General features: G+C 41.6%; 1 pseudogene; it reads right to left on the bottom strand.

Annotated features, from left to right (window-relative positions):
- Window positions 1-454: 454 nt before the first annotated feature.
- LOC100339196 (NIF3-like protein 1 pseudogene) lies at window positions 455-1597 on the bottom strand (annotated as a pseudogene).
- Window positions 1598-10873: the final 9276 nt, after the last annotated feature.

The raw sequence follows: 10873 nt of genomic DNA, 5'->3' as shown, positions 1-10873 counted from the left end.
TGTTCAATTCCAAGTTTTAAAGGACATTTTAAAACTAACCTATGGCAGAGACATCTAGGTTAACATATCCCAACTATAATTAAACTAAGGAGAGAATTACTTGGTTACTTCCCAAGAATCTTTAGTAAACTGATTTTAGTTGATCTTTCTTAATATTTGCTCTTCATTATGGTAGTTCAGTTATTTCCTTATGAACTAGAAAACATTTGTTGAACCAGATAAACTAGAAAAGATAATATAAGGGCAGTTCAAAAGGTTTGCAGAAAAAGGACTTAAAAGTTGTTTATGTTGTGAATTTTTTAATCTATGCAGTTTTCTCAAAATAAACATTTCCATGAACTTTTTGAAGCATCCTCATACATCTTAAGATACTCTTCCAGAATGATACATCAACTCCACTGACTCATGTTACACATCCACATGAGTGGAGATGCAATCTGTAGGTTGTATCATCTTGATGTTTCTGTATGCCTCATACCACACAAAGAAGATCCCTGTCTGTCTCTGACAAGATAATATTAATCTTATTCTCCAAGTGGGCACCCAGAATATCACAAAGGTCAGAAAGAAAGCCTCATTCAGTGTTACTGTGTTCACAGAGGATGGCATTTATTCCTTAGGAAGTAGCATCCAGACCATCATAATGGGACATCCCACCCATGAGGTACAGGTCTGCTTCCACATCCTGCAGGATGCTGCTCCCAGAACCAGCACACAGGGCCACAGCTTTGACTCACGATGCTAAGGTCCTTCCTACCCCAAGAGCTAATATGAGTTAGTTTGAGGTGTCTTTTGATTCACTCAATCATGGTTGCCAGGGCAACAGATTCATCCAGGGTGCATGATCGACCTATTCCAGTATGTAGAGCAAAGGCTTCTGCAGTGACACAATTTCAGTTCTGTGGTAAAGTTATCTGTTTTGAGAGAGCTGAGCCACCACCTGCATCAAAGACTTCTCAGTACAATTCAGGCTGATCCTTGTTTTTCTCCTCATCAATCCTAGCAGAAAAAGAAGTGACAGGAGCACCTTCAACTTCTCTCACTGCAGACACAACTTTGTCCATATCTTGGGTATGCTTAATGTTGAATTGTACTCAGTGGTTCCCTCTATAGGATAGCCATGAGCTTTGGAAGGATATATATGTCTGGATGTGTAGGCTCCAAGCCCTTTGGAAAACCAGTTTTTCAATCCCTGGGGTGCAGCATCATAGGCTGTGTGAAGAGAGTAGATGCCAACTCTGTTCTCCAAAGCCCAGAACACCAGGCGCTCCTTTCAGGAAATCCAGGTAATATGCTTTATGTGTAGGAAGATAGGTGGAAGGCAGGAAAAGATGAGATCTGCCTTCTTATGCAGAGCCTCCTCCATCACCTGCTCAGTCAAGTCATTGGTCAGGAAGAGTGTATTTATAGTTTGTGGTGGGCTTGGTTCCACCAGCAATCCAACATTGTCCCAACTCTCAGCAGAGGACAGGGATGCAAAGTCATTCAAGGAGGAAATGAGAGTCTTCAGACCCATGAAGGAACAGGAAGAATTGCAGTTCAGAGATTACATAAACCAGACTATCATGGGGACCAGGCGTAAGCAAGATGACAACATACAGCAATTTTTGGAGAAAACTCAATTTGAGTCCAGGTACATCTCCATAGCCTTTAATCTGTCTTTTTACATTGGCTTTTGTTTTCTAAACATCATTTTTCAAGTTGTTGTATATTTGGATTGCAGAACAGTTTGTAAGACGAATTTTTAACGTGCATTGCTAAAAATGTTCTGAGTGAAGCTAATTGTCAACTTTATTAAGGAGGATTGCTTTCTGTCCACCTAGTGTAAAAATGAAATCAAGTAATGAATAAAATGAGTTTACAAATTTAAAGGCAAAGAAACAGAAAGATCTGAAATTAGACCTGATAGAAAATGAGGAGTCCAACAAAAATCCCATTATGTTGATTTAAGACATGGCTGGCCTGTACTAATACCATATACAAATAAAAAAGAATGAATGCTGCAGGATTCATTTGAGATTCATCAAATGTGAGGTATTATTTGAACAGCTACAAAGAAGCATTCAAGATGGAGAAGGAACTATAGTCTAAAGGTCATGGACGATGTTCATACTGGAAAGAGAAGTGTCTGATTACAGATGGGAAAATCAGTCAGGCAGAATCAGAGATTGGGATGAATGGGAGATTAGAGGGAATACCTAGATGGGTAATGTTAAGGAGAATGCAGATGGCTTCAGGAGGAAAATACAAGAAACCATCAGTAGAGTTATGATAGAAACAGAGGAATTACCAGGGGAAAATCATATATAGTACTTTCAAATATGACAAAGAAAAACATTTAAATGGGCATTATACATTTAGTGTAGTGGTTATGATGCTTTTTTTTTTTTTGACAGGCAGAGTTAGTGAGAGAGACAGAAAGGTCTTCCTCCCATTGGTTCATCCCCAAATGGCCACCACGGCTGTCGCACTGTGCCAATCCAAAGCCAGGAGCTAGGTGCTTCCTCCTGGTCTCCCATGTGGTTACAGGAGCCCAAGCACTTGAGCCATCATCCACTGCCTTCCCAGGCCACAGCAGAGAGCTGCACTGGAAGAGGAGCAACCTGGACAGAACCGGCACCCCAACCAGGACTAGAACCTAGAGTACTGGTGCCGCAGGCTGAGGATTAGCCTAGTGAGTCACAGCACCAGCCTATGATGCCTATTAAGATACCCTAGTTCTACTTTAGAGTGCCTGGATGTGACTTCCAGAATCAATTAACTAGGCTTCTATCACACCTCTGAGAGACTGGGACTACATTTCTGGCTCTTGTATTCAGTCTTGGCCCAGGTCTGGCTGCTGTGGGTGTTGAGGAATGAATTAATGCAAAAAAGTGTTCTCTCTACCTATATGTCTTATTCTTCCTAGCTCCCTTTCTCTTGAAGATAAAAATATTTTTTAGACATGACAAAAGGTTCAATCAATGCAATGATTAGAGAATAGCCTTTGGCTCTGACTATAATTTATGTTACTGGTAAGGGTTTCAGGGCTTCAATTAAGACTAATTTGAGTAGGTTAAAATTCAAATGTATAATAGAATGATTTGTCTGAAAATATAACATTAAAAAGTGTCTGTGCAACCTACATTAATAGACTGAGAGAAATGAATGGAGAATTATTTAAGGCCACACAATAGATTCTGTCCTCCACACATTCCTGGTCTTATCTATATATAAGTACAGGCTCCAAAAAGCTCTCAAAGATCATACCATTTTAGCAATTCCAAAATAGCCTAAATAACCAGTTTATGTTTTTTTTTTTTTAATTTGACAGGTAGAGTTAGACAGTGAGAGAGAGGTCTTCCTTCTGTTTGTTGGTTAAGCCCCCAAATGGCAGCTATGGATGGCACTGTGCTGATCTGAAGCCAGGAGCCAGCTGATTCCTCCTGGTCTCCCATGCAGGTGCAGGGGCCCAAGCATTTGGGCCACCCTCCACTGCCTTCCTGGGCCACAGCAGAAAGCTGGACTGGAAGAGGAGAAATCAGGACTAAAACCCATATGGGTTCTAGTGCCCATATGGGATACTGGCACCACAGGTGGAGGATTAACCGACTAAGCCATGGCACTGACCCCTGTTTATGTTTTAACACTAGATAATTCTTGGCTCTGCAGCATATTGAGAGTTTATTTCCAGGCTTGAACTAAAACACTATGCAAAACATCATCTTTATGACTCATAAAGGTTCTGTTTCAGAATACATCTCATAGGTATTTAGCAAATTTCCTCTTAATTTTTAATTTGAAATGTAACAAATATGTCTTTTTGCTATAGCATCAGAAAGACAAGAGACTGTCTAAAGCCATACAACCCTGAACCTCCCACCCCCAATCTCATCTGATCTTGGAAACTAAGATGGGTCAGGCCTGGTTAGTACATGGATGGGAGAAAGACAAGATACTAATTTGCTCTCAGCTTACATGGCTCTATTGTCTTAGAACCATGCCAACTTTATCTTGTTCATGTGCATTCTCTAATGATGAATGTTGTGTTTGCCTTTCCATTTTAATTAACAAATTTTCATAAAGGTCCTAAAGCACAATGTAAAATGAGCTGAGGAATGATGAAGTAAGCAAGTTACTGAGATATATTAATTTCTCTGGTCTTAGAAACATGTAGACATGTGGAAGTCAATAGATCTATGCCTGGAAGAGAAAATGAAAGAAGGTGGTAGTGAGAGAACTGGTCAGGATTGTATCTACATTCTACTGTGCAAAACAAGATTATGATAGAAATGTATACAGAAAAACAGATATATAAGCTGAAGAACAAAAACAATAAACCTTCCTCTGCAAAAATAGTGTTTCACCCATGATTACAGGCTGGAAAGACATTCTTGAAAGGACACTCACAATTTATTAATTGGTGTGATTAAACACAACTTAGTTTCATGAAGACATTCATTTGCTACTGATTTTTTAAAAAAATTAAGTTAGTAAAGATAATATACTTTTAAGAATTATTACCCAAATTAATTACAGAATTCCAAAGAAAGATCACGTGTCACTAACAACTGAACAATGGAAAAATAAATCAATGATATTAACTATGTTCCTCTTAATACAGGGATACCCTTGGGATGCCATGTTAGCATGTTTCAATAGAGTATCTCCAGATTTTATATACCTAAAATTCCATAAAAAGCATGCATGTTGGAGGATTCCAAGATGGTGGAATGGGGACGCGCATATACTAGTGGTAACTAGTTTCAAAAAATGTTGAAAGTACATTACTGGGGAAGAGTTAGAGAAAACTGTGGTGGAAATTCTACAGGAGAGAAATGCCATGGATCTGTGTGGAAGATGCAGACATGCAGCATGAACACAGACACAACATGATGCCAGCAGCCAAGAGGAGGAGAAAGCACCAGCTTTGGAGAGTGAGGTGAGATCAGACTGCAGCAACCCATACCACTTGTGATGTAGACAGAGGGAGACTTTGACGTGAGCCTGGCCTGGAGCTCTGAGGGGAAAAGTGTACCCACTGGCCCAGTAAAAAAACAAGGGGGCATGTTTCTCTCACTACATTCACTAAGCAATGATGCCCAATATCAGTTGAGAGAAGGTGGGCACCATTTTGGACAGAAACAGAAGATGCAGAAGCTCTTGTGCACCTGCCCAGCACCTGGCTGAGACAAGATGCCATCTACTACCAGTACCAGTGGCAGCAGCTTGAATGTATGCAACTTGCTACTGATGGAGAGAAGGAAGCATTTGGTTGGTGGCTATTGTGCATGTGTGAGATCCAGAGATTCTAACAGAAGGAAAACTCCATGTTTCCCACTGACTTTGAGTCTGGCTGGGCAAATTCACTAGAGTCTGTGCACCCACATATTACTGAGGTCCCCCCAATCTCTCAACGTGTCACAGGCTCCAGCGCTCAAACTGTCGAGGCTCTGGGAATGTCTGCGTCTCTGTGAATGAGACAGTCTAGCAAGGTGGAGCAAATCCTCTGCAACCCTTGACAGTGGGAGCCCTGTGTGCTGAGACTGTGGAAACTGTGACTGCATAAGAAGGCACAGGATATAGCTGGTTCTCTGGGCAACCAATGTGAGCTGCTCTACAGGCACTTATCAAAAGAGAAAATTTTAAAAACCACAGGCAAGTGAAAAATGCTCACTATCACTCGTCACCAGAGAAATGCAAATCACAATCACAATGAGGTTTGACCTCACCCCTGTCAGAGTGGCTCTCAAACAGAAATCAACAATCAACAAATGCTGGCCAGAATGTGGGGAAAAGGCATCTTAATCCACTATTGGTGGGAAAATAAACTAGCACAGCTATTGTGGAAGATGTATGGAGATACCTCAGAAACTTGAACGTAGATATACCATATGACTCAGCAATCTTAATCCTGGGAATTAATCTAAGTGAAATGAAATAGGCACATGAGGGGCCAGCACTGTGGTGCAGTAGGTTAATGCCCTGGCCTGAAACGCTGGCATCCCATATGAGCACCAGTTCTAGTCTTGCCTGCTCCTCTTCCGATCCAGCTCTCTGCTATAGCGTGGGATAGCAGTGGAAGATGGCCCAAGTTCTTGGGCCCCTGCACCACATGGGAGACCTGAAGGAAGCTCCTGGCTTCTGGCTTCAGATCAGTACAGCTCTGGCCATTGCAGTCATCTGGGGAATGAACCAGCAGGTAGAAGACCTCTCTCTCTGTCTCTACCTCTCTCTGTAACTCTGTATTTCAAATAAATTAAATCTTAAAAAAAGAAATAGGCATATGAAAGAGCTATCTGTATCCTCATGTTCATTGCAGCTCAATTAACAATAGCTAAGATATGGATTCAACCTAGATGTCCATCAACTGATGACTGGATAAAAAAATGTGATACATATATATATATATGTACATAATATATATGTATATATAATAAACAACTACTCAGCTATAAAATATAATGAAATCCTTTGTTTTGCAACACAATGAATACAATCGAAAACCATTAAATTTAGTGAAATAAGCCAATCCCAAAAAGACAAATTCCTATGTTCTCTTTGATCTGTGGTAACTAATAGAGCAGCAAAAAATGGAATGTATAGGAGTGAAATTGATATTTTGAGAGTTTATGATTGTTTACAGCCCTTGTCTCTACTGCTGAACAACAGTGCTGTACTCTTTACTTAGTATAGGGTGAATCTTAAGAGTAAAAAGTCCACTGAAAGTAGATCAGTGTAGAAAGTAAGAAAAGTAGGGCTGACACTGTGGTGAGGTGGGGAGAACTGTGCCCAGTTTCAGTCCCAGAGGCTCCACTTCCAATCCAGCTCCCTGCTAATGTGCCTGGAAAAGATCGGATCACTCAGGGGCTTGGGCCCCTGCAACCACGTGGGAAACTGGGAAGAAGCTCCTGGCTCCTGGCTTTGGACCAGCCCATCTCCAGCCATCACAGCCATGTGGGGAGTAAAGCAGTGGATGGAAGATGTCTCTCTGTCTCTTCCTTCCTTTGTCTTTGTAACTTTGCCTTTCAAATAAAAAATGAATAGATCTTTAGGGAAAAATAAGACAGGGAATTAGAGAGAAAGGATGAGAGGGGATGTGTGGGTGGGAGAGAGGATAAGGTGGGAAGTATCACTATGTTCCTAAATCTGTATATATGAAATACGTGAAATCTGTTTACCTTAAATTTAAAAAATTAAAAACTGACATTTAATTTCAATAGCTGTGAAATAGAATAACTACAATAAAAAATTCTACTTGTAGGCCAAATAAATTGGAATAGTAATAAAAATGCAATATAATTTTAAAAATGGTCTGACTTTAACATGTATCATCCCAGATGATGTATGGAAAACCTAATAATACCTGGAACTGGTGCTGTGGCACTGTGGGCTGAGCCTCTGTCTGTGGTGCTAGCATCCCATATGTTACCAGTTCATGTCCTGGCTGATCCTCTTCCAATCTAGCTCTCTGCCACCTGAGAAAGCAGTGGAGAATGACCCAAGTGCTTTGACCCCTACCTTGATATAGGAGACCTGGAGGAAGCTCCTAGCTCCTAGGTTCAGACTGGCCAAGCTCCAGCCATTGTCGCCATTTGAGGAGTGAACCATCAGATGGAAGACCTTTCTCTCTGTCTCTCCCTCTCTCTGTCTGTAGCTCTACCTCTCAAAGAAACAAAATCTTAAAAAAAAATCCCCAAGACAATAGTTTCAACCCTCAGGAATAGATTGACACCAATTTTGAAAGGACCTTGAGGTGATAAGTTTTATCTCTTACACTCTCTCTCACCATGTAATGACTTCTGCCAAGTTAAGTTACAGGAATATGGCCCTCTCCTGATGGGGCCTCCTGATCATGGACTTCTCATATGACTGTAAGATACACTTTTTCTTTATAAATTACACATTGTATACTGGTTTTGTAACAACACAAAATAGACTAAGACTGAAAATAGATCAATACATATTTTCTCCTCTTTAGGAAAGAGAGAAGGAAAATGGAGAGGCAGCGTGTGGCTTAGCAGGTTAAACTGCTGCCTGGAGTGCTGGCATCCTATTTGGGCACTGATTCTAGTCCTGGCTTGCTTTACTTCTGATAACTCCTTATTAACATGCCTGGAAAAGCAACAAAAGATGCCCTAAGTCCTTGAGAGTGTGCACTCACGTGGAGAATTGGATGAAGATCCTGACTGCTGGCTTCAGCTTGACCCAGCCCTGCACATAGCAGCCATTGGTGAGTGAACCAATGGATGGAATATTCTCTCTCTCTCTCTCTATCACTCTCTCTCTCCCTCTCTCTCTATTTCCCCCCTTGTCTCTTCCCCTCTCTTCTCCATAATACTGCCTATTAAATAAATAAATCTTTAAAACAAAACAGAACACTAGCTTCTGGTGGATATCATGTTAATTTAAAAAAGTGAAGGAAAATGCACAGAACTTTAGAAAGCCATGAGACTATTGAGTTTTTATTTTTAAATTTTTTTAAAGATTTATTTATTTATATGAAAGAGTTACGCAGAGAAAGAAGGAGTGGCAGAGAGAGAGGGGTCTTCTACAGGCTAGTTCACTCCCCATCTGGCTGCAACAGTTGGAGATGCACTGATATGAAGCCAGGAGCCAGGAGCTTCTTCCAGGTTTCCCAAGCAGGTGTAGGAGCGCAAGGTCTTGGGCCATCTTCTATTGCTTTCCTAGGCCATAGAGAGAGCTGAATTGGAAGTGGAGCACCTGGGACTTGAACTGGTGCCCATATGGATGCCAGCACTGCCAGCAACAGGCTTACCGGTTGTGCCACAGTACCAGCCCCATTTTTTTTCAATTTAGTTCATGTCTGTTCTCTAATGAGAATAGGGAAGGATTTTTTTAATATTTATTTTTTTATTTGAAAGGCAGATTTACAGAGAAGCAGAAGGAGAGGGAGGGAGGGAGAGGGGGAGAGAGAGAGAGAGAGAGAGAGAGAGAAGTCTTCATCTACTTGTTCACTGCCCAAATGGCTATGAACAGCCAGAGCTGAGAAAATCTGAAACCAGGATCCAGAGCTTCTCCTGGGCCTCCCCCGTGATTGCAGGGTTTCAAGGACTAGGGCCATCTTCCACTGCTTTCCAAGGCCATAGCAGAAAGCTGAGTGGGAAGTGAAGCAGGCAGGACTTGAACCAGCATCTATATGGGATTCCAGCACTGCGGGCAGTGGCTTTACCCACTATGCCACAGTGCCAGGCTCATATTATTTAGCAACCAACATAAGAAGCATACTTCAAAAAGTTTGCAGAAAGTTGAATTAAAAATAAGAGAAAACTGAAAATAAGCTGAAGAATAATTAAGTAATCACCTTACTGGAGAAAAATTAATTTTCTTTGATCTTGGAAATATATAGATGTCCTTCCTTATGACCATAACTGGAAGAGAAGATGAATGGAGAGAGTGGTGGTTGGGTTCACACTTTGATTCCAATGTGCAAAATAAAATTATTATTGAAATGAATTGGAAGTGGAGTAGCCAGGACTTGAACTGGTTCCCATATGGGATGCTGGCACTGCAGGCAGTGGGTTTACCCACTATGCCACAGTGCCAGCCCCTATGTATAAATCTTATGACATCAGTAGAGACATTATGTCATATTATCCATTCCACATGAACAGGGAATGCTGATGTGAATATGTGAAAATATTCAATCTATGCATGATGATATGAAGTATTCATGGACAAAAAATTGTGTAACTTTTAGATATAGACAGATACACATATTAAGTGATTTTGTAAAGATGAGTTTAATTGGACCAATATAAATACACTAGTCATATGCTCTGTCAGATGCAGCCACAGGATCTGCAAATGTTTGGAGTTACCAAGTTTACATCCTTAACCAGAAGACATGGTGAATGAGAATTTAGAGTCTTTTTCAATGTATGATTAAATGAATAACTACAGTGAACTGGAAAATATGAATAAAAGGTTGGTGTTATTGGAAGTGGGTCCAATAGAGGGGGGATCCCCTTGCAGTACTACAAATGAGTCATATAGAACAATAGTGTGAATAAGCTAGAAGGTGATATTCCAGATAAAATTTGCATCTGGGTGCCGCCGTAGCTCAATAGGCTAATCCTCCACCTGCGGCGCCGGCATACCGGGTTCTAGTCCTGGTTGCTCCTCTTCCTGTCCAGCTCTCTGCTGTGGCCTGGGAGTACAATGGAGGATGGCCCAAGTGCTTGGGCCCTGCACCCACATGGGAGACCAGGAGAAGCACCTAGCTCCTGGCTTCGGATCAGTGTGGTATGCCAGCCATAGCAAGACAACTGCAGTGGCCATTAGGGGGTGAACCAATGGAAAAGGAAGACCTTTCTCTCTGTCTCTCTCTCTCATTGTCCACTCTGCCTGTAAAAAAAAAAATATTGCATCTGATATGTACCCCTAAAGATGTACATGTTTATGATTCTGAGCTTTGAAAAGAAGTACACATGAATGCAAATTCTTGCCATGTTATATTTTGCAAGGCAATTTTGTTATATTACTAAAAGTTTGACCTACATTTCTCCTCACATGGAATTAAGAATTCAATCCAGCCAGCGCCGCAGCTCACTAGGCTAATCCTCCGCCTTGCAGTGCCGGCACACCGGGTTCTAGTCCCGGTCAGGGCACCGGATTCTGTCCTGGTTGCCCCTCTTCCAGGCCAGCTCTCTGCTGTGGCCAGGGAGTGCAGTGGAGGATGGCCCAAGTCCTTGGGCCCTGCACCCCATGGGAGACCAGGAGAAGCACCTAGCTCCTGCCATCAGATCAGCATGCTGCGCCAGCTGCAATGCGCTGGCCACAGCGGCCATTGGAGGGTGAACCAACAGCAAAGGAAGACCTTTCTCTCTGTCTCTCTCTCTCACTGTCAACTCTGCCTGTCAAAAAACAAAAA

The sequence above is a fragment of the Oryctolagus cuniculus genome, chromosome 7 (genome assembly GCF_964237555.1).
Source record: "Oryctolagus cuniculus chromosome 7, mOryCun1.1, whole genome shotgun sequence".
Taxonomy (NCBI): domain Eukaryota; kingdom Metazoa; phylum Chordata; class Mammalia; order Lagomorpha; family Leporidae; genus Oryctolagus; species Oryctolagus cuniculus.
Note: the sequence above shows the minus strand (reverse complement) of the source record. Positions and strands in the feature narration are given on the sequence as shown.